The sequence below is a fragment of the Anas acuta genome, chromosome 1 (genome assembly GCF_963932015.1).
Source record: "Anas acuta chromosome 1, bAnaAcu1.1, whole genome shotgun sequence".
Classification (NCBI taxonomy): Eukaryota; Metazoa; Chordata; class Aves; order Anseriformes; family Anatidae; genus Anas; species Anas acuta.
This window is the reverse complement of record NC_088979.1, coordinates 128,792,392-128,817,129: the sequence shown is the minus strand read 5'-3', so window position 1 is coordinate 128,817,129 and position 24,738 is coordinate 128,792,392.

Sequence of the window (24,738 nt, the reverse complement as noted above, 5' to 3'; positions counted from 1 at the left end):
CTCCCTGTTGCTTTAGAAAGAGGCACATTAATAAGAGCGTAAGAACAGTAGTATTTTGTGAAAAGAGGGAGGAGCTGGAAATGTTTCAAGTTGCATCCTAACTCCTTCTATGTCTGTCTGTGATTTATACCTAGGCATGTCCTTCCAGGTCTGCTTTAGGTCTTCTGTGGTCCTCTCAATGTGGTTAACAGGCCTTAGGAAACAGTTTCAGAAGGACAGATAAAAAAGAACTGTTCTTCCCCAATTTAAGTACTTTTCTTCTCATTCCAGGAAAGCCCCATAAAACAAAATGTCTGCTGAACTGGATCCAAGCACTGCTCTCAGTTACATGGGTGAAAACAGATCTGGCCCATAGCAGGAGGAACTATTTCATAGGAAAAGTGCTTTTTCACCCACAAACTTTCAGTCATAGCTTGTTTGGATTTTGGCACAAATGCTCCAAGACAATTTTAATCTTAATTCCTTCTATCCCATGGGGATTTTATTTTATATTATTTTTTGCACTTGACTGGGAGCTATATTTCCATGACTACACTTCTTGAAATGCTTTTTAAAGCCCTCAGAATTAAATGGCCCTCATGGTTTTTTATGTTTATTTATTTATTTTTAGCAAAAGGCAATCCTAACATGATAGCCAAATCTAAAGCAACTTTTCTATGGCTCCTCTAATCCCTCTCCTCTAATCCCTGGAAGATGTGAATTTTACTGATGTTTCTGTCATCTAACAACTGATAGGAGTAGACTGGCTACAAGGAAGCATACAAAGATGGATAAGATATTCTTCAGCCATAAACTCATCCTTTACATACATGTCAATGGAGATATGAATCATCAGTTGCTGAGCAAAGGGAAGCTCCCTCAAACATCTTTCTCACAGAAGGTTTTAGCTCTCATTTTCTGGGTGATGACTGGCCACAGTTTTGATGCACAATGGACACAAATCCCTAATGAAGTCCCTTCCTGAAGAAGACTTTAAAAATACCCTTTTGCAATGAACTCTGCCTGTCCTTATTCTTCACAGCGATAATAGAGGGAAAAAGAACCCTTACGGTTTGGTTAAGCTTATTTGAAACAAAAACTACTTATATGTCTGAGAAACCACTTCATAGTGAAGAAGGGTAAACATTGGCTTTTTTATGGCTACTGCTGTATATATTTTTTCCCTTATCTTAATGCAGATTCTTGGTATATCGGTGTATAAATAGAGGCAACCTATCCATTTCCCTTCCAGATTTTCAAGGAAAGTTACAGGCCAATTAGCTTTGTATCATAAGCTTTATTGGCAGCAGAAAGCCAGAATCACAGGAACATTTGGTTCCCAGGAATTTGGATCTCGTAAGAGAGAGCCAGTGCCAACACTAACCAGAGTGTCTGCCAGTTGTTGTTCTTCACAGCTACAGCTGGCTGCCATTTCTAGTAATGCTGTAGATGAAGGATCAATACCTGATCAGATTGACTTTATGAAAGGTACAGAATCAGTGGGACATAAGGCTGTTTAGGGAAAAAGGTGACCACCCTCTGAAGACAGGAGTTGGAGAGAGTGGAAACGAGACTCCAAAGCCTGGAGGGGTTACTGACTGAAAGCTTATGTGGTCCCCTTGGCTGGTGATGTGACACCCGGGATGTATAGACTGTGAGGTGAAAGGATATTAATCCTTCAGAAACTAGATCATGTAGCTCTCAGTAATGAATCCTGCACAATTTACCTCGTTCTACCTTGATCTCAGGATTCTTTCTCCCTCCCTCGAGTCGTCTTTTTTCACAATAAAAGTGATATTTCTGAGACTGTCATAGCCCCCGAAACATGTCAGAACATTATTGTTGTAATAACTGCATCTCAATATTCCTACTCTGCAGTCTCCTGAGATATAGAAAATACTGCCTAGGAATCCTTATTTATGTCTCTAAAGCAGAAGGGCAAGGTTACAGCTCAGACACATGAAGTGCCCTTTTCCGTTTGCCTTCAATGTCCCCAGCAATTGCCTCAGCAGATGAGCAAAAGAAAACATTAAAGACACAGAAGTGGCCTTGGTCTTGTTTAACTTTTTGGGTCACCCTTTGTAACATCATTATATTCAAGAGAGCATTCATCTTTGGTCTGTGAGCCGCCCCCTACTCCCACCACCCTGACAGCCTTGCACTGTCTAAGTAATTGGTGTATCTCATCTGTGAAAAGGGGATAATAACACTGCTCCAACTCTCTGGGACGTCACAAGGGGAAATTAATCGATGCATGTAGCACACTCTGAGCATGAAAACCTTTGTGCAGCCACCACGTGCGTGTGGATATTATTGTTCCATGACACAGCACCAATCTGAAAGGAAGCAATTTTGTTTGTTTTGTAAACCATTCATTGCTACACACAGCTAGGACAATCCAGCCAAATGATATCTCAGTTGCTCAGTTTAGTGCAGATTTTAGGAGGCCTTAGTTATCACTGTTTCAAGCTGGGGTACTTCAGTGATTTCCAGGGAACCCATCTGGCTCTGTAGCGGGGCTCCCTAAATCTTTCCTTGAGCAGCCAGGCCACCGGCATGGAGCAGGGAGTGGAAGAAGCGTGCCATTTCCCAAATGCAGTAATTGATTTAGCAGCAGTTTAAAACAATGTTGAGCATTGTCAAGGATGTTCCTTTGTGGCACTAAATCAAGTTCCTCAAGATGGATTACATACTAACCACATACTATCTAAAAATCTCAAGGGCTGTTTATTGTTCAGCAATTTATGATAGCCCTGTTAGAGGACTGCATATCAGGCATCTCTGGAGTATAAGAAGAAACAGAGACAAATAGCATACAAACTATACTGAACAATTCATTACATTATATTGTCAAAACCTAAGCACAGCATGCAGATAACCCTTTTATGCACGCTGCCTTATTGAACAATAATCACTCTGTAATGTTTCAGATATTTAAATCATATTTATAATCACACATTTTAATGCAACATCCCTCATAAAGTTCTCAAGGCATTTTACAGGATGCATAAAGCATGGAAAAATACAAAATTTTAGGATGCAGATTCACCTACCACAGGCCCTGAAGGCAGGCTAATGAGGTAGATATACAAAACTCTAAGCTGACAGTTTAACTGTTTAAGTAGTGTATATAATAATTCAAACACGTTTTAGGATATCCTTAGTTATAAACCTGTTCTTTAACTAAATATTTGGGCTAGGTTGTATAAGTGCTTATTTTCAGTTTACAATTATGGTAAGAAACAGCAACCTTTTTTTTTTTTTGTTCCTTATTTAGAATCTTCTCCTTAAAAGCCTTCATGGATACTGAGCTGAAATAAATTACTGGGGTAGGTTTCTGGTGTCTTTGGAGAGTTATAATGTATATATCAACACTTCTCCAAAGGGGACCAAAAAAAAAATCACTCTGCTTGATGGGCCACAGGACCATGAAATGCATCCTCACAGGCACAGCTCTGCGAATGCTTCCCTGCATTGTCTGGAGCACATCATCCTATACCTCAGTTTCCCAGATTATTTAGATTTAATGATTATTCTGTTTCAAGCTTTGGAAACATATGTACCTCTGTATGTGTGGATTGCCCCATATTAATGATCGCTGGTGCTGTTCAGCTGATGCTTCTATTCATTATTGTGTGCAACAGCACTTAAGGATGCTTTCCTGAATAGGTGACCAACACAGCTGGTGATACACAGGACATGCAAAACGTGCACTCTTATGTGATCTCCTATTGCTCCGCGGTATGCAGGTACCTGAAGTGAAGTTGATTTGCCCAATAGTATCTTAATTCTTACCACAGCAGTGCCATTCTTCCTGCTGGAGCAGGTAGTAGCTAGACTAGTCATCTGAATACCTTCCCTTTTATTCACACTTATTTAGTAGACCACAACTCCAAAAATCAAGATTAGACTAATGAGCTGTCCGGAATTTTTTTCTGAATTGTTATGATCCCATGCCTCTGTCTGCAGAAAATTCTGGAGGAGCTGACAACTTTGTAGGTTTTTATTTATTATTTTTTTATTATTATTTCAACATATTTCACTTTGACCAGAAATATTTTTTAATATGTTGTAATGTGTAAAAAGTGTGGGAGGGTTGGAATATTTTTCTTGACGGCACTATGTGCATGTGTCTACATTCTCATGGCATATTTGTGGCTCGCATTCAAACTATAGATTGATTCTCATTTCACTGCTTCCAGCCATTTTCCCCTTCTTTTAAGTTAGCATTTTGATTAAGGAAAATAAGGATCAAATAGCAGGGAACTCTAAGTCAAAATACATGGCATTTTGATGTTTTAGGATCTCAAATACAGTACCTCATAGTTTGATGGGATATAATTAAGCAAACAAGATGCATAGAAGCCAAAACCCGTATGGAAGAAATACAGCACAGACAGAGCCTACTGTGGAAAAAGAGCTGGCTAAACAACATAGTCTAGGAATATGAGAAAATTTGTAGTATTGGAAAAGTTTTCCTGATCTTTAAAAAAGATTATAACAACATTTTTGCAAACCTTTCATGTCTTCAGAGAAGACCAAGGAAGCCCAGTGAGTTACAGGAGATCCAGGTTTTGGCTAATGCTCCAAAGGAAGGGCCTTCCCCTGGCTGCTTTCACAGTTGGGTGGCCGGTGGGGAAGGCAGTGGGCAAGAGTGACAGGTGAGGAAAGCCGGTCAAAGATATTTCTAGTTTCCTACAGGCTCCTGAGTCAGGCTCAAAGTACAGTGGTACACAGTGCCATGCTACGCTGCTGTATTTTTGCCTTGACCTTCAGCATGTTCCTTGTTTCTATTGGAAATGCCAGTTGGCTTGGGGGAAAGCATCTTTTGTAAGGGTAAAACCAAGCCACTGCTCTTTGCAGTTGTATTTTACACCTTGAGAGACGACAGCCCTGGCCCACAGGTCTTCACGACTCCTGAGCTGAGCAGGAGCCAGGTTCCCCAGCCAGGACTTAATCTGTGCTTAGGCCTCAGCCTTTCACAACAGTGGGGCCATAACCTATCCCCACTCCCCCACTTCAAGCACTGTTTTGGAGAAGCATGTTATAACAAATAGGCTTGTAAAAATTCTGCATTTAAGCATAGAAAGCAGAGAGAGAGAGAGGGAGAAAGGAAACTGAGGGAGAACTGTCTTCTCTTGAGGCTGCTGCCAGCACACAAGACAGCAAGCTGGTGCCCACGGATCACATTGGCTCAGGACAGCCTGAAGTTGTCCATGCTCAAGAATCCCTTTATGAAATGCATAAATATTGTGTTACAGAAAGCAAAAAGGTCTGGAAAGACTGCTTCTGTGTCAGCATGAAGGTACAGTTGGAGCTAAAACACAGGGCATCAGTCATTAACAGGGACAAACTGCAGAAACATTCTCAGATGACTTTCCACATCGTTGTGCCGACACTTCCTCATTTCTGTCTGTCCAAAAAATATTGCTATTTTGGATGCAAACCTATATTGAGCTTTCTCTCATACTTTTCTACATGTTTTTGTTGTCTCTTTTCCTGTCTAGTCATAATTTTCACCAAAAACAACATGTGAGGATGAGTTTTAGTTAGTGGCCTGAACACATGGTAGGTTATAGAACTGAGAGCAGTCAGAGACTGTCAGCCTTACCTAATGGAAAAACAGATAGGGGGTGAGAATAATAGCTCCCTTGTCTGCTAGTCTATTAATAGAGGAATCATCAGTATTGCAAAAGGGCTAGTAATAAGAATATTTTAAGGATGGGGGTAAACCCTGGAAATTAATGAACTTTTATTGCTAGATGGATAGTTACAACATAAATGAAATGCTTTAATGCTTTGAGAAATTGTTTGGTTACTGAAATATAGCATCAAATGTTAGTTGTTGTTGTTATTTTTATTATTCTGCTTTTTTAATGTTTAGTCATTCTTTTTTTTTTTTTTTCCCTTTAGCATCCATGTCCAAAAAATACATAGAACTTCTGACCTAGGAATATATTTGTACAACATCACAAAGCTTTTCCATGGAAACAGGCCTTGTCAAGCTGTCACAAACACCACAATGACAGATTTCCAAGCAGTTCCCAAATAAATATGAGTCTAGCATGTAAATTGAGAAAAATGCTTTTCATAAATGACAAGTTGTTCTAAATCTCTGGGACCTGAGATAGGGTACAGGTAGAAAAGTAAAGAGCCGATATTGCACTGTGTAAACTAGTATAATATTCTACACTATCATTAAGACTAATGTCCATTCATTTGCAAAACAAAGGAGATTAAAGGCTAGTTCTTGAGATGTCCTGCCACAAAACTGAGCATGACCGACTTCAGTCAAGAGGGCTTCTCCAATTAATAAAGATCTCAAGAGTTGAAGGCTGGAACCTGCCAAATGAAGAAAAATTTGGAACTATAGCTGGCACTGGCTCTGCAGTGTGTAGGTATTCAAAAGTCCTTAACGATGTCAAGGAATTCAGTATTGAAAATTCTGATCTAAAAAAATTAACTGGAAATCAAGATCTGCCTTTGAGATGGTTTCTGCTTCTTACTGAATTCCACTGAAGTCAGCAGAACTAGTAGGAGTAAGGATCTCTGGAAAAAAAAAAAATAGAAATGAGTTCCAGCTAAGACAAATGAGAAGAAGTGAGTTTAGGCAGTCCCCCCCCACACACACCCTACCTCCCCACCCCATGGTATTTTATGATTATTTACATTAGAACAGGATGTCTCCTCGGGAGACAGTCTCCTCCATCTATCTGTCAACAAAGCACCTGAGCATCTCAGGTGAAGCCAGATGATATTCTATGTATTATGTTAGCTATGGTCATAACAACGGAACTTTCATACTATCTTTTTTTTTGTAGTGCTACTAATTTCTTCTTCCATTTGCCTTCTCAGAACACCCTCCAATAGTCTTACCTTTTCTTCCCCTTACTCACTCAGCTTTATGCCTTCACTCATGCTGCTTCCTAACACATTAAGCAGTCTCCATGACCTCATCTGTCAAACGTCCTTTTATTCACTTCCAAAAATCTCTTTAAAACCCACCTCTTCCAGTAAGCAAGCTTTCACCTTTTATCATTTTTAATTCTGTCTTTTCTTCTTCTTCTTGTCTCTCTTTTTTTTTCATGTTGAAACAGACAGAGCTGGTAGTATCATCAGTAACTAAAATTGCCTGACATTTCCCATTACAAGATTTTGGTTTTAGTTGCTTATAATTTTGCAGCTTTAAATTACTTGGGCTGAATATTTCCATGCCAGGTGTCTCAAGCAAAATTTTTCTGGAAAGTTTCAGCTAGAATGGTTTAGACAGTTCTGAAAATGCAGTTAAGGAAAAATGCCATGTTTGGGTCATTTGAAAGAATTCTTCCAGACACTTTTTTGAAAAGCAGTACCAGCTCTGTTTTGGTGTAGAAACTTCAAGGATACCATGAATCCCTTGTTTTTTGCCTAAGATCTGCCTCTCTCTGCACCCTCAGAAAATTGTAAGCTTATGGCTCTCCCCCCCCCCCCCCAAAAAAAAAAAACAACTCAATTAAACTTACACTTAATGAAGAATTATGAGACTTTAACAGCTAAATTCTCCAACACAGTAAGGGCTGGAGTAGAAAAAGTCATGAAATTCCAGAATTAAGGTTGCTTCTGTAGTCTTAATTATACCTCCACCTTGCATGTAAGCCTTAGCATACTATATTTAATTGCATGATCACATACAGGTTTTTTCCCCACTGGACCCAGCCTTATGCAGGGCACAGGATGGACCCATGCAGCCTGCAGTGAGGAAGGGCTCATTTGTTTTCAGAATCTGAAAGGCAACCACTCAGGAGACGGATGAGGAGACGGATGAGGAGTTCTACAGGCAACTGACAGAAGTTGCGAAATCTTCAGCGCTTGTACTCATGGGGGACTTCAACTTCCCTCACATATCCTGGAAACACAATACAGCCCAGAGAAAGCAGTCTAGGAGGTTTCTGGAGAGCGTGGAAGATATGTTCCTGACGCAGCTGGTTAGTAAACCTACCAGGGGTGGCGCCCCGCTAGACCTTCTCTTCACAAACAGAGAAGAACTGGTGGGAGATGTGGTGGTCGGAAGCTGTCTTGGGCAGAGTGACCATGAAATGGTGGAGTTCTCTATTCTTGGCGAGGCCAGGAAGGGGACCAGTAAAACCACTGTATTGGACTTCCGGAGGGCTAACTTTGTGCTGCTCAGGACACTGGTTGGTAGAGTCCCTTGGGAGGCGGTTCTGAAGGGCAGAGGGGTCCAAGAAGGCTGGGCGCTCTTCAAGAGGGAAATCTTAATGGCGCAGGAGCAGTCTGTCCCCACGTGCCCAAAGACGAGCTGGCAGGGAAGAAGACCAGCCTGGCTCAACAGAGAATTGTGGCTTGAGCTAAGGAGAAAAAAGAGGGTTTATAATCTTTGGAAAAGTGGGCGGGCCACTAGGGAGGACTATAAGGATGTTGCGAGGCTGTGCAGGGACAAAATTAGGAAGGCCAAAGCTCATCTGGAGCTCAATCTGGCTACTGCCGTTAAAGATAACAAAAAATGTTTTTATAAATACATCAACACAAAAAGGAGGACTAAGGAGAATCTCCATCCTTTACTGGATGCGGGGGGAAACTTAGTTACAAGAGATGAGGAAAAGGAGGTGCTTAATGCCTTCTTCTCCTCAGTCTTTAGCGGCAATACCGGTTGTTCTCCGGATACCCAGTACCCTGAGCTGGTGGAAGGGGAAGGGGAGCAGGATGTGGCCCTCACTATCCACGAAGAACTGGTTGGTGACCTGGTACGGCACTTGGAAGTGCACAAGTCGATGGGGCCGGATGAGGTCCACCCAAGGGTACTGAGAGAACTGGCAGAGGAGCTGGCCAAGCCACTTTCCATCATTTATCAGCAGTCCTGGCTATCGGGGGAGGTTCCAGCTGACTGGCAGCTAGCAAACGTGACGCCCATCTACAAGAAGGGCCGGAGGGCAGACCCGGGAAACTACAGGCCGGTCAGTTTGACCTCAGTGCCAGGGAAGCTCATGGAGCAGATCCTCTTGAGAGTCATCACGCAGCACTTGCAGGGCAAGCAGGCGATCAGGCCCAGTCAGCATGGGTTTATGGAAGGCAGATCCTGCTTGACGACCCTGATCTCCTTCTACGACAAAGTGACGCACTGGGTGGATGAGGGAAAGGCTGTGGATGTGGTCTACCTTGACTTCAGCAAGGCTTTCAACACCGTCTCCCACAGCATTCTCCTCAAGAAACTGTCTGCTTGAGGCTTGGACTGGCACACGCTTCGTTGGGTTAGAAACTGGCTGGATAGCCGGGCCCAAAGAGTCGTGGTAAATGGAGTCAAGTCCAGTTAGAGGCCAGTCACTAGTGGCGGCCCCCAGGGCTCGGTGCTGGGGCTGGTCCTCTTTAATATCTTCATCGATGATCTGGACGAGGGCATTGAGTGCACCCTCAGTAAGTTTGCAGATGACACCAAGCTAGGTGCGTGTGTCGATCTGCTCGAGGGTAGGAAGGCCCTGCAGGAGGATCTGGATAGGCCGCACCGATGGGCTGAGGTCAACTGTATGAAGTTCAACAAGGCCAAGTGCCGGGTCCTCCACCTGGGGTGCAATAACCCCAAGCAGAGCTACAGGCTGGGAGATGAGTGGTTGGAGAGCTGCCAGGCAGAGAAGGACCTGGGAGTGATGGTTGATAGTCAGCTGAATATGAGCCAGCAGTGTGCTCAGGTGGCCAAGAAGGCCAACAGCATCCTGGCTTGCATGAGAAACAGTGTGACCAGCAGGGCTAGGGAGGTGATCGTCCCCCTGTACTCGGCTCTGGTGAGGCCGCACCTTGAGCGGGTCCAGAGAAGGGTGACGAAGCTGGTGAGGGTCTGGAGAACAAGTCCTATGAGGAGCGGCTGAGGGAGCTGGGCTTGTTCAGCCTGGAGAAGAGGAGGCTCAGGGGTGACCTTATTGCTCTTTCCAGATACCTTAAAGGAGACTGTAGCGAGGTGGGGGTTGGTCTATTCTCCCACGTGCCTGGTGACAGGACAAGGGGAAATGGGCTTAAGTTGCGCCAGGGGAGTTTTAGGTTGGATGTTAGGAAGAAGTTCTTTACCAAAAGGGTTGTTAGACATTGGAACAGGCTGCCTAGAGAAGTGGTGGAGTCACCATCCCTGGAAGTCTTCAAAAGACATTTAGATGTAGAGCTTAGGGATATGGTTTAGTGGGGACTGTTAGCGTTAGGTCAGAGGTTGGACTTGATGATCTTGAGGTCTCTTCCAACCTAGAATTCTGTGATTCTGTGTGATTCAGGAGGAGGAGGTGTGGGAATTGGGAAAGAGGAAAATCTGCTTGTACCTTGTGCAGTTGAATCCTTCCTGGAGATTTGGGCATTGCCTCTGTCCCTGCCAGAAGAGGGAAAAGTTTAAGATGTATTTAGCTGGATAGTTCTATGGAAATGCTTAGTACCTACCTTTCAGTGAATGAACCAGGATTCTTAGAAAAAAAATGGAATCTGATCACATATGGAAAGGCTATATCAAAGTTTACACTTGAAAAAGGTCTGAAATAAAACTGCAGAGATTTAGTATCTAAGTTTTGCATGTTGTGCTCTATATCTTTTAACCATCTTTTCAACTACAAAAAATGTGTATTGCACTGTGAATTGTCCACAGCATATTAGATCTGGACCCCATCCCTAATCACTGACAAACCTTTCAGAAATATTCCAACCCAGAAGGTAAATCAGGTAAAGTGTTATTCTTCTGAATGAAAATTGCACCAAGCGTAGCAGCTCACATATCTGATATATGAACAAAATAATAGTTTTTAGGATCTGGACCTTATTTAGTATGAATTGCCACTGTTGGTGTTCAGAAAACAGATCATCGCAAATAGAAGATAACTGTAGCACTTTGACGTAATATTAGAGGGGGGAGGCACCTGGATGTAACAAAGGCTGACATAGAAGTCTGATTCTCATCTGAGCAAACCCAGCTCCAACAATGGAAAGGAATGCCAAAGTGGGGTTCAAACAATACTGCAAGGCATGGAGCCTTGTTGTGTAAACAAGAAACTTCACCATATGCACAAAAGTCGTTATTTCAATAAAACACTTGGGAAAATAAATAAGGAAGATGTTTGGCACCAAGGCTAAGCTTTATCAGACTGGAAAGTTTTTCAAAGTTTTCCATGAAGCCCTGAATGTTATACAGGAAAAGGAAACAACAGCTAGTAATGCTTGTAAAAGCAATAGCTATATCTCAGTAGATACCAATTAGTTGCCAAAAGTACTGTGTATACATGGCAGAGGTTAAAATAGCTAAGAAGGCTTTATTTCTGAAGCTCTTCCCTTTATAACATAATTTATTAGTCATACCCAGTTAGCACTTCCCTAGAAATGATACGGACATCATCACATTAAGAGCTGAGAGCAAAAAGGATAATTAACCAAACAGCTAAACTGTTTCCCACAATTATTATTCAATTCCTTAATAAAAGATTTATGTTTCTTCAAACACATTCAAAGCCTTTTATGTTGAAGCATTTTGTTTTATTATTATCTTATTTTGTAACAAGGAGCACAAAAATCCTGTGTATGGGTCAGTCTTTCATTTCACTGAAGTCAGCTCCTTGTTTTAAGAAGATGTGTGGATTCTTATAGCCCTCACATTCACAGTTCTGTACACAGGAAGGCAGAGAAGCTCACTTTGAATTAAAAAAAAGGTAAGCCTCGTTAATGAAGGCAGAAATATTTTTAACTTTTGAGTCTACTACAGAAATATTTTCCCTGCATTCCTTTTCAAGAATTAATAACAAAACCAAATTAAAATATTATCTTGAAACCCTATAATCAAATTAACTTGAATCTGCATGTCTGTGTTGTGCAACAATGATCCCTTATAAATGTTAGGTATTTTTGAGAGGGGCATGTCTTTGTAAAGGAGCTATTCTTGCTGTGCTTAATATGACCTTTTCTTGTACACTGTATTTTCTCTTCTCTTATGCTTGTTTTCCTGAATCTCTTCTAAGCAGTCTGAGAACTCAGTATTGGCTGAGCAGTCTTAGATTCTGCAGTCTTCCACTGAGTTTCAAACTAGGTTAAACATGTTCACCCACCACTGTTCTGAATTGCCATATGCCTGCAACTTCAGTGAGCTTTGATGGATAGAGCTGTGTGGAGGCATTTCATACAGATGCGCAGTTCCTGTGTTCAGCTAATTCCCCACCAAAAAACAAAGTATTTATCCATACAGTATTTTGTAGTTTTTGAGAATGTTTGCTCATTATCCCCATAAGCAGGGGATGGGTATTAAAAATGTTATTAATCATGCATTGCAGGTGACTGTAAAAGACTGAGGTACAAGCAAATTAAATGACTTGTGCAGAGTCATGCAGCAAGTCATTTTTGCCATCATCTCCAAGTTTTCTGACTTGCAGGGCCAGATTCTAGCTGCTATATGATTACATACCACAACTTGTGCCTGTTCTTCAATCAAGGTAAACCAGTACTCTTGGCAAGCACAAATTTTGCTTCGATACTCTTCCTCACTCAAGATGACTCATAAGTGCAGTATCCTAACTCCAGCTGTGACAAACAGCTGTTTGTGCAGGAGGACTCAAGGTCAAAGCAGCTAATCCAACAGATTGTTTTGCAGTGGATTATCTTAGATGAATTTTTGAAAAAAAAAAAAAAAGCTCTGCGTGCACCAGCCGAAGTTCACATAACTCTTCTTCCTCTGGACCCTTCTGTTTGTCACATCATGTTCATTTTCACCAGTAGTCTAGTATCTAGGGGTGAGCAGTGAAGGCTTCAGTGTTTTGTGGCATGCTGCATGCACATCAGGGAGGAGGAGAGAACATAGAGAATATGACACAGCTTGTGTCTATTCACCTGACATTGCTTATGAACATCCATTTCTATACCTAAGGGGTGGAAAATCTTTTCTACCTGACACAGTCTTCATTTCAACAGATTTAAAGACAGTAGAAGCCACATTTGTGCTGTGAGCTGAAAGTGCCATCCTTTGGCCTAGGTAGACATTTTATGGGAGATTTCTGTGAGCCACAAATCATTATAATGTCCTTGTCTGGAATGCAGATGAATCTGGAGACACTGCATTTCCTTGAAATGGGCTTGCTTCACATCAGCTCTATAGAGAGGAATTTGACTTTAATGAACCAAGGCAAAGTATGAATAACTGGAGGTCCAAGTCACTGGATGACCTACCCTCTAATACTTGTATTTCAGCTTGCAGAAGCCCAAGTCCTAACTCAGTACGCTACTGCATAGAGTTGAATGAGCAGCTTAAAACCCATTGCTGCAAGCCTCCAGATATTCATGTTGACCTCTCTCACAGGAACAAGAGACCAAAGGATGTGAAGTTTCTGTAGGATCTAGCTATTGATTCCAGACAGTGTTCTAAATATGACTTCCTGTCCTTGTCTGTGAAGGCTTCTATTACTTGCCCACATAAATGTTGATTGGACTGCTATACTTCAGGGAGAAAATGCAAATGCTGTAAAAACTGTTCTTTTCCTTAATAGAGCCAATATTATCTGTAAGATAGTAATAAAAGTCATCACAAAACAGCGGTGGGAGATGCTGTTCTGAAGATGACATTCTCTGTGCCATGAAACAAGGGTGCTGTCCACAGGCTGTTTGCACATTGTTCTTCAACCACATGTCCATCCACTTGTGAGCTGTGGCCTCACAAGTGAGACATCCCCCTCAACCCCCCCCCCCCCCCCCCCCCCCCATTTGTGATTTTGCATTCTGTATTGCTGCTTGATATCACCATGCTTCTCCAAGCCACATGCCATAAATACAAACCAGGGTCTTGTCTTCAGAAAAGCCTGATAGATGGCTGACTAGCCTGGCCTCCCTGGTGCAGTTCTGCAACACCTGGGGGATCTGCCACCCCTCTCCATCCAGTACTGCTGCCCATTGCTGTTCGTATGAGGTTTGGGTTTTGTTTATTGGATTTTCATGCTGGTGTGCTGGTAGAAAGGTGATTTATTTATTTAATTTTTTTTGGTTGGGGGGTGACATCTGCCTCTTTTTTCTTTAGAACATGACCTTTATCTGTGTCTTCATGACCTACAAAGAGAGGCTGGTCACTGTACGTGGCTGTGGTTAGGCAGACACCTCTCCTGATGGGTGGTGCACCTGAGCAGAGATAGTCCTGTTCCTTACTAATCCAGGCTGATCTGTGGTCTGTTTCCCAACCAATTTAAGTGTGAGAAAAAACAGGTTTTCTCATATTTCCAAGTCATTCACCAGGAGAAGAGATTCCATACTAAATTTAAGCATAAGATGTAAGTGGGCACTGGCAGAAGATGCACATACCACAAGTGTAGTTTTCAAACTGCTGAAATGAGATCCATTTCTTATTTTCTGTAACGGGCTGGCAACCATGCCACATATGAAACATACAGCTCCCTTAAAAATAAATGTGTTTATAATGTATTGCAAACCCAATCAAACTTCCCTGCAAAGTCAGCACAGACAGATATCCCTCCTGCCTCCTCAAATGGGTAGAGCATCCCCCTTTCTGGATGTTTCTGGGGCAGCAGCATGGGCAGACACCTCATCTTTCTCCAGACCACTTTTCCCTGAGCCCCCTCTTGCCCTAGCAAGGTCCTTCAGGGCTCAAACCCCCTTGGTAACATCTGGGAGTGCAAGGCTCACCCTGGTCCACAGCCTTCTGTCAGCAGGGATTGGGATGGGGGAGAAGTGCCACAGAACATGGTGGTCTTCTCACAGAAAAGCAGCAGTGGGTACAGATGGGTCTTACACTCCCCAAGAGGATTCTGGTGTGATCTGGTGCCATACAAAATAGTCAAGCTGAAGGTTTGTACAGAAGGAATGAATATTTAATATATATGTGCTTTACTATAGAATTCCTGTGTATTAATGAGCAATATATTGACATTTACTGTGAGAATTCATGCTTCATAAACATGGAATTGTTCTGTTTTCTCAATTTGTGCCAGTTTCCTATAAATACAGAAATTGGATACTTATCCCTAAAGCTATCTGATAGAATTCAAAAATAGATAAACAAAGAATAGCAATTCAGTCATTAAAATTAAAAAACAAAAAAAAAAAAAAAAACAAAACAAAAAAAAACAAAAAACAAAAAAAAAAAAACACAACAAACAAAAAATATATCTGCCCATTATCCTTTTGATGAATCTGGCCTTTTGCCTCAAAACCACTACCAATTTCAGCTGGCATAAGAGAAGCATTTTATGAATACTACCCAATGTTCACTGCACTGAACTGGAAATGCTAGTCAATAACAGCTCATTATCATTATCCAGATGAGAGGCGAATTAAGCATAAGAACACCATACTAATGTAACATAAAGGTTGAAATGCAAGGCGCAAAGATCAAGAAAAATCTGAGCTAAGACTCTCTACACAACAACTTAAGGACTACGGGGATTGGTTCAGAATTTGTATTTTTTTAACATGTTGGAACACTCTTGAAATGAGATAGGTGAAGTGACAGATGTGCTCCTTCAGGATTTATTTTTTTCAAAGAATGATGATTATAAAAATAAAAATGTTTTGCAAGAAAGATGGAATGCATTCAAGGCTCTGTCTAAAATTTGCCTTCTTCATTGATAATTTATCTAGACACTCCTCTCCAGGTGAATGTGGTAAATGTCAGGTGTCAATGTCTTGACTTCTAAGAAGCACAAATTCCACAGATCCACATGAACAACCAGGCAGTGGAGAGTCTGTGAACCACATGCATGGGTGGGCCTTTTGGCCAATGAGACCAAACTACATCTTGTCTGAAGTAAAAACACCTACCACATGTAATGTAGCTACATGGACCTCAACATCGGCTGCTTCAGTCTGCACATCTGCTTCAATTATGCTAAATTACTTGCTAATGTAGATGTAGCTAGACTTGCCAGTGTCCAGAGTCAAAACACTGAAAAGAACAGAGAAAAGAGCACCGAATGCAATAATGCTAGTTTTAACCAAGCTGAAGAAGGCCAAGAGCTTCAGTGCTTTCCTTGATTGATTATAATTTAGATAATTACGTTATATTTTAGAGTCTTTCATCAATAAGTACAGATACTTTGCTTTGCAAAGCAGGGCTTGTGAAGAAATTTAACCTTTAAGGCACTGGAGCTGCTGGAAGTTGAAGTGAGCTTTGGTTTAGAGAAGAGGGCAGAGTGGGCCCAAAATATACAGGAAATACTTCATTTCCCTTGGCAACTGAAACATGACTGCCCTAGCAGAAATTAACTGACCATTTAGGACATGAATGTTTGATTGAAGTTAGGAGGACTGTAGAGAAAACTAGAAATTGTTTGGACCCAGAGTCTAAAAATCTGAGACTTAAGAAAAATAATGAAATGTGTACAAAATAAATTAATTTGGGTATTATGCCTCCCTTTTATGTAAGTGTAAATCATGTAAGGTCACCACCAGAGCATTTTTAGGCAGAAATGACATATAATTAAGAAAAAATATTAATAATCAACATGCATCTAAAAAAAAAAAATTAAAAAAAATGATCAGATTAGAATTTTACCTGGTCACATATATGTGAATATGTGTACCCATGTATTTTATAAGTAACTATTCTTTTTTTCTCTGTGACATTCAGTGAGAAGATAGACAGTCAAATCTCGGTCCTGTTAATTCTAGTGTGGATGTAGCTGTGTTTGTTGCTGTTGGTGGTGTGTTTTTTTTTTTTTTTTTTTTTTTTTTGTTTTTGTTTTTGTTTTTGTTTTTTTTTAAGTGAGGATTTTGGTCCAAATTCATTTTTCTTTTAAATCAAATAATCCAAAGACAATAAAGTCAATGGTAGTGGGTTCTCTTACAGCAAGTAAAGGAAGTGTTAATGTGGGGAAAAGGAGATTAGAATATAGGGTAAATCTAAATAAAAAAGACAGTGTAAAAAATAACAACACACCACTGTGGAAGATGAGAATCAATACAACTATTTTACATGACAGATTTTCTATTCAGACTAAATATATTCTGTCTTGAGCATATTGTGTATTGCCCTGACATCATTTTGCCTTTATTCGCATACTGTGGTAATGCTATCTACAGCGTATAGACTTCCATTGACAGCATTTTGCCTTTCCATCAAATCATAACATTGTCTACACAGACATCCGCTGACATTGTTTTGCCTGTATTTTCCACTATAGACTTGCAGTAACACTGTCTGGCATTTCATTATGTTACATCTTAGCAAAATTCTCTGAGATTTTTTACCCCAATTATTAAAGGTTGCATTCAGGCTCCAGAGTGCTCTAATAGCATGGTTTGGCTTCCACCTCTTATTGAAGGATCTCAAAATGGTGCTTATTTATGGGCTTCTTAATTTTGGGCCAGCCGGGGAAGGAGGTTGCAGAAGCGCCCGAGTGAGGTGCACAGTCTGACCTACCTCCAGGCTGCTCTGCTGGGTATTGCTTCAGGTGCTCACTGGCGTCATTTCACAACTGCCTGGGTCACAGACATGCAGGTTGCTGTAACAGCACTCTCATCTCCCCGGATCGGTAACAGGAAATTAGCGGGCAATTTAAAACTGTTTCAGAAAGGGCTCTGCAGGTGGAGAGCCTTACTGGTTTCAGTGCGCTTCCCTGCGGGAGTAAGGGGAGCTGGTGCAGGTGGATTCAGCCTTCAGTGTGCATTTCTCCTCCGCCTGCCTGTGCAAAGGCTGCTGCTGTACTAGGTGGACTGCTCCAAGTGACAGGGCCCCTACACTGATTATTTACACTGCTATTTTTAAATATATAAAATTCCAGGTGCTTGAAATGAAGTATTTGCAGACTTGAGAGCAGTTTGACAGTGTAGTTATTGTGACCGCTAAAATGTTCCCAGTTTGGATGGAGTTTATATACATATAGCCATGCCTTTTCATATTTAACAAATTTAATCTCTCATCAGTATACCTGAACAACAGAAGAAAATTGCCAGTTATACCAATAACATGCACTGCAAGTGCAAGGGGATTAATACTGTAGCACATCACCATATCCTGATATTTCCGGCACCACTGGACTCCCTCGTGATATACGAAGTGCAAATGAGGCAATGCAGGGAAGGTGAATTTAGGGAATGCAGTGCTGTCTTGTGAGCTTGCCCTGTTTTTGTTATTCTATCATACGTGTGAAGTATTATGGTTCAGAGATGTCTGCATCCACGGGTTAAAAAACAGCAACAACAACAAAGAAACAAAAAAACAACCCTAATAATTGTATTTGAAAAGTCTTCTAGGTTTTTAAAATGCATTCATTCTACCTGGTAAACAGAAAACTGGTGTTATTTTATCTTCTCTAAGCAAGGAAGCCTTTCCAAAGTATGGAAACCATTTATCTGCTTTAGTCAAGGTGATTTCCATACCAAGGCCATTGTCCCTGCAGTGAAACTGTGATTGTGCAGAGAGTAATTGTGTGTCTGCATGTTTGTATACCTTTTCATTGTTTCTGGATAAATTAATTAGAAAGCCCATTCTGAATACAATGAAATGTGCTTTGCCTACCTTTAAGAGCGTCATTAGTATCTCCTTCATATTTTAATAAATTGCTGTGCTCTGGAAAGCTGTACCTGTCTATTGTTTGCTGAGCCAGAATGGTCTTCATTATGCTGGAGACAGTTTGCTCTCATAAAACGCAATGCAATCTGAAGCAATATGATCATGAGCAGCAAAATAAAAACTTGTCATATAGAATACTGATGGCAAAAGGGAAAAGCTCGGAAAAGACAATTATCTATTGAAATATATATTGTCCAGAGGGCAAATGTTTATTCAACGTACTGGCAACAAACATGTAACATCTTTTATTGAGGCTCCCTTTACAGTTCTCTGTGTCTTCAGATATCTCAGTGTATGTATGCAACATTATTGGATCTGCTGGCCCAAATCCTCAGCCAGTGTCAAGTGCCATTGCTCTGCACAGTTTGTGAATGTAACTGACAGCAGTTATGCATATTGCCTAGTATTTTGTCTTGCTTGACAAAAAATATAAATGACTAAACTGAATTTACAGTTAAAATTAAAGGGGCGTTGTTATTGTTATCTTTTTGTTTTGTTTTGTTTTTAATGTTATGATTTGTAAGATAGGTCCCTTATATTTCTTTTTTAATATTGACTAGAAAGTTTGTAAACGACCTTTTCAATACAGTAACAGCTGAAGCCATGATGCAGAAGCATTGTACAGTTTGTTGTTGTTTCGTTTTGTTTTTAATGCAGCCACATGTGACTGTGGCAGAGAATGATTAAAACAAAGTGAAACTGTCAGGCTTTAAAGTGGGTTTTAATTTCTTTATGAGCTTTGTCTATCATCTCATTCGTAATTATTTTATTTCATACTCTCATCTTATGAGAACTTGTCAAAAAGATTTTGAAATCCTAATAAGTAGGTTCACAGGGTCTTCTTTAGCCACAGTTTTATTAACCTTTTCAAAGAAGACAGAAAGCCTTTAAATTAAGCTGATCTACAGGCAGCTAATTTTTGTAGTGTCAGAAAATCATCGACTTCGGTACTTTGGGCTATTCTTTCATAAATAAACATTTAAAAAATAAAACTGAAACAGCTTTTAATGCAATCTGTGTTTACTAATACAAGCTAATAAAATCACATAATATTACTTTGTATTGTGCTAATGGGTATTACATTATACTACATTAATGCTATATTAATTGATGCTATACATCACCACAGCACTTGCTGTGCAACCCAGAGGAAGAACAATTCGTGACTTTGCTAATATGGCAGACTTACCAAAGCCATAAAATCCTTTAGAGACTCAAAATGTGAAAGAAGTATTAAATAGGTTTATTTGCTTTGCTTGTTATCGCATTACTTTAATTTGGATTCAACATGCTGTGTAAGAGGCATCTGCTAGCTGTTTAGGAGTTCCCAGATGCACCTTCATGTAGCTCCTGGGAGCAAGAACTACCCCTCAGCCTGAGCCGTACTTGACAACGTGGAAGGCTGGGAACAAAGTTGTCATTTTTAGATATATAAGTACATGTGTATGTAATGTGCATAGATTTATAGATAGATGAGTATATCCTGTACGTATATATAACAAAAGTGTATATGTGTATACACACACATATACATGTATATACACACAATGGGCATCTATAACCAAGTATCATTTAATCTTGCCAGTTTGGGTACTGCTATCAGCAAAACAGTTCAAATCCAATTGCTCAGCACAGGCTACAAAACTCTCTAGAGGGGCTGGATAAATGTATAGACATCTTGCCTATATGGGACTTGGTGCTTTTGCAACTACTGTGTTATTGTTCTCCAAAAGATCTAAATTAAATTAAAGTGAGGCATATTTCTGTGAACTGCAGAGCTTTGAGCACAGAAATGTCCTATGGCTCTATCCAGCTTGTCCTCAAATTTGGGGCAATAATGGAGAGACTCTGAGAGTTTACATTGACTCTCTAACATCCATTAAGAGGATTTCTTCTTTCTTTGATGAAAAGGAGAGCAGGGCAATAAGATTCAGTTTGAAAATTTCTCTGCAGATGCATCTGTCAAAAATTAGACTGCAATCTGCAGCTTCATGCAGAGTGCTGCAGCCAGAAGGAAGACAACTGAAGGAATGAAGAGCTAGGCCAGGTACAAAATTATCTCAGTAATTAGCATAGTCTTCGACCCATCAGATAAAACTTTAACACTGCAACAATTATCTTTGCATGGAAGCTCTGCCAGGACAGATTGAACCTAGTGCAAGAAAGTAGTTCAGACCAAGCTTATGAAGAAGGCAGTAACCTTGGGTCATCGTTGTTAAAAAAAACAAGTGCTAGAAGAGCAGCACAGGGCCAGGAGGAAGAGGTGAAAGCTGGGTGCTGCTGCATGCCTGTGCAGGGCAAAGAAGTTAGCAAGGGCCAGAGATAGACTCCAAACCACTACCTCCACAGGAACCTCAGTTTATCACTGCAAGGATAATGAAAGAATGAAAGAAATTAAGGAAGAAATTAAGAAATTAAGAAATTGAGAAAGGAGAGAGAGAGAGAAAGAAAGAGAGAGAGAGAGAGAGAGAGAGAGAGAGAGAGAGAGAGAGAGGAAGGAAGGAAGGAAGGAAGGAAGGAAGGAAGGAAGGAAGGAAGGAAGGAAGGAAGGAAGGAAGGAAGGAAGGAAGGAAGGAAGGAAGGAAGGAAGGAAGGAAAGAGAGAAAGAGAGAGAGAGAGAGAGAGAGAGAGAGAGAAGAAAGAAAGAAAGAAAGAAAGAAGAAAGAAGAAAGAAAGAAAGAAAAGAAAGAAAAGAAAGAAAGAAAAGAAAGAAAGAAGAAGAAAGAAAGAAAGAAAAGGAAGGAAGGAAGGAAGGAAGGAAGGAAGGAAGGAAGGAAGGAAGGAAGGAAGGAAGGAAGGAAGGAAGGAAGGAAGGAAGGAAGGAAGGAAGGAAGGAAGGAAGGAAGGAAGGAAGAGTTTTCTCATTTTCTGAAATAAAACTTGGGTAGAAAAAAAATACGGCCTAAAATCAGATGCAGCAGTATGATATTTGTTACCTCAGAATGCATTATTATCCAACTCACAATAGCTATTGTCAGTGGGAACCTCTGAACACCAAAAAAACAAATTACACCCTCCCACGAAACAAACAAACAACAAACAAATGTGACTTAAAAATATTTTATAATTGCTCTTGAATTTTTTCATGACTACTCTTTTTGCATTGTGAGTTATGAACAATCAATAGTTAAGTATTTTCAGGATTTTCTGAAATTCAGTGCAAGTCTGATTTAAATGCATACTTCTGCTGAATAGGGTTTGAGAGCTCCTGAAAACCTGTGGTGGCAATGATGTACCCTGACCTTTTACCTTAATAATTTCATGTGCCCCACTATGCAATTCATGTGCGGAATCACTAGCAACAATTACGGGAGCATCGGGTGAGATGTAAAATGATGCAACATGACAGCTAAATAGTAGTTTTGTTTGTTTATTATCTTCAAGAGTCTTTATTGAAAAAAAAAGTGCTTTCCACTTTATTTCTGCATAAAGCAGTTGTGACACTCAGCATCTACTTGCATCCACACTCTGACCTGGATCTTTAGCCGGGTAGTGGCTGCCTGACATGTTGACATATTTCAGTAGTTAAAATAAGCATTAGTTTTACCCTGTTTTTCTAATGGTAATTCTTCTCTGCAATGACACCAATTTAGTTTGTAGGTAGTTTTAGTGGGTGCCTTCCCACCAAAAGCTTAATCTTGTGTTTGCAACGCAAGAGTTCAACTATATATCTGCATACACATCTCTTTGATTAACTTCTCATCTGCTTAATATTCTATTGCTCTATCTAGGTATTTCAGGAATAGGAGTGGTGCAAAATCGTGAGCCTTTTCACCTTCTATTTATTGTCTTCTATAGTATTTCATCAGCATTTGTTTTTTATTTTAGCTCACAGCCAAACTCTGCTATGATTTTATTACCAATAACGGACTGAGAACATCATCGCACTTGAAAGACATACAAGATTCCTGATGTTGGACATCTGCAGAAGGTAATCCTACATGCAATGGAACAGCCATATGGATGTTAGAAGAAATACTCCTGGGTGGAAGTCTGCCACCTTGTACAATGAACCCAATATTTCTGTGAGCTGCCACACCTGCTGGTGTACCACCAAGTTGTCTGTGTGGACACACTGATTTAAATGGGTCTGCAGGATGTCAAAGTTACCACAGCTCATGATAGGAGTACAAAGTCTGATACCTCTTGGAAGCACCCAGCTCACTAGAGAAGATTATCAGTGGCCTCACATATTTGGGACCTCTGAATAGCCATCAATGAAGTGGGAACAGTTGTTTTGGCCAAGCTGTGGGACAGCTGTATGAAACCCTCCAATTCTAGCATCACAAATGTATTACAAGTCAAAAACAAGCACTGAGCCTATCACGTGTGATAGCTCTGAAAAATATGGCATAGTTCATATATAAATTAAAAAAACATGGCTCTGTATTTTAGGTTATCAAAACACCCTGAGCAAGCACACATTCCTACACACCAGAATACCATTATTAGAAGGACAAGTATTTCTAAATATCTCCAAATATCTGCTCTTACTTAAAATTACTTCTATTTTCTCCTCCTCTTTTGGCAATGGTTCTGCAGTGCAGTGCTAGTGGATAATGATTTGGCATCTCCAGTGATAAAACACAGACCTTTCCTAATTCTGTTCAGCTCTATATTACATGGTAAAGAGTAAATTAATTTTACAGCTCCAGATCACAGATCAGATGAACTACAGTAATACAACTACAGAATATTTAGATCAAGTATTTTTTTTTCTTTAAATATGTATTCCATGAAAAATACAAATGCTACCCTCAAAATTGTGATTCATACTTACCCAGACATCCTTATCTGTATTAGAAAATATGTCTGTCCTTTGAATCCTCACACTAGCTGTTTACTATGTCTGTTTTATGGTTGGGTCATGGGACTGGAACTGTTTTGGAGTGGAGACATGAGGTAGCCCATGGGCAAGCACTGATGAATTTGCATTAAACAACAGGATGGAGCTTGAACATCTCTAGGCACATCAATGTGCATCAGTCAACTTTGTTTCTCCAGTCTGTATGCATGTGTTCAAGTTGGACACTTCAAATATCCCCAGCATTGGTAAAATTCCTTCTTGAAAAAAAGATTAGGTAGGAAACAAAATCGTTCTTTAGTTCTGTAGATAACATGGTTGTCTTCACAGGTCATAACAGAAGGCAAGGAAAGATTGCAGCCAACACATGAATAAATAATAATTAAAAGATTTGCCCAGTAATAGCTGATTGATGAAAACTGCATGCAAGGAGCCATTGCAGTGTTGTGTGTAGCCTTCTCTCTCCAACACCCGTAGTCCTTCCAGGCTGTTAACAGAAATTTTTATTCCTCCAAAAGAGATTTTCTGTAGCTCTCTCAATCATAAGTTCAAGACATCCATTGCTCAATCTCCCTTCCAGAAAATATTAATTCCAGAGTGTTCTTTTCTTGTTTTTTTTTTTTTTATTGAAAAAAGAATCAGGAGACAATTTTTTGGCTGTAGACCAATGAGAGTGAGTGAGCTAAATTAATTTGAGAAACAAATTGTGTTAAGGGGGGGGGGAGCTGATAGATAAGCAGTCATGGGAAATCTATCTAGAGGGAGGACAAACGAGCACAACTTGACTTTCATGTAACCCTTAATCTATTTATAGGAGGAAGAATCGGGAAATGAAGTACCTCTCAACAGCAGTTTAAGTCAACAACTAAAATTAATTGCCTTCACTTTCAAACTACAGTACTTGTGCAGGCTGCACATGAACAGCCAATTTCACACTCCTAGAATCTGGCAAAACGTTGACAAAACAGCCTCCTCTCGGAAGCAGAGGAAAAGTCAACCCTGCCTCTTGTGTCTCTTAATAAGCCTGTTTGTAAAAGGGTGTAGAAAGTGATCTTGTACTGCAGAGATGGGTAACATCATTAAGATCTATACAGCTTTGCCTCTGCAACTTGAGATTATTAAGTGCAAATATTTTCTCATATCAACTTGTATAGAAGGTTGTATTAGCTTGTGTACAATTACAGCTTTACATGCATCATCCCAAGAAGGTCAGCAATGCTGATAGAGTGGCTAAGCATGTAACTTGAACCCTGCCTGTCATGAAAGTGCTCTTCTGGAGTGAATGTGGGTCCCATGCCCACATTCCACTCTCTAGTAAGGTGTCAGTGCCATATACATGCTGCATTACCTTGTCCAGTTTGCATCAAACCTCTGTGCTTCATTTACCACAGATGGACATCGAGGCATGGTCACCTTGGCATGGCCCTTGAACCCAATTTTT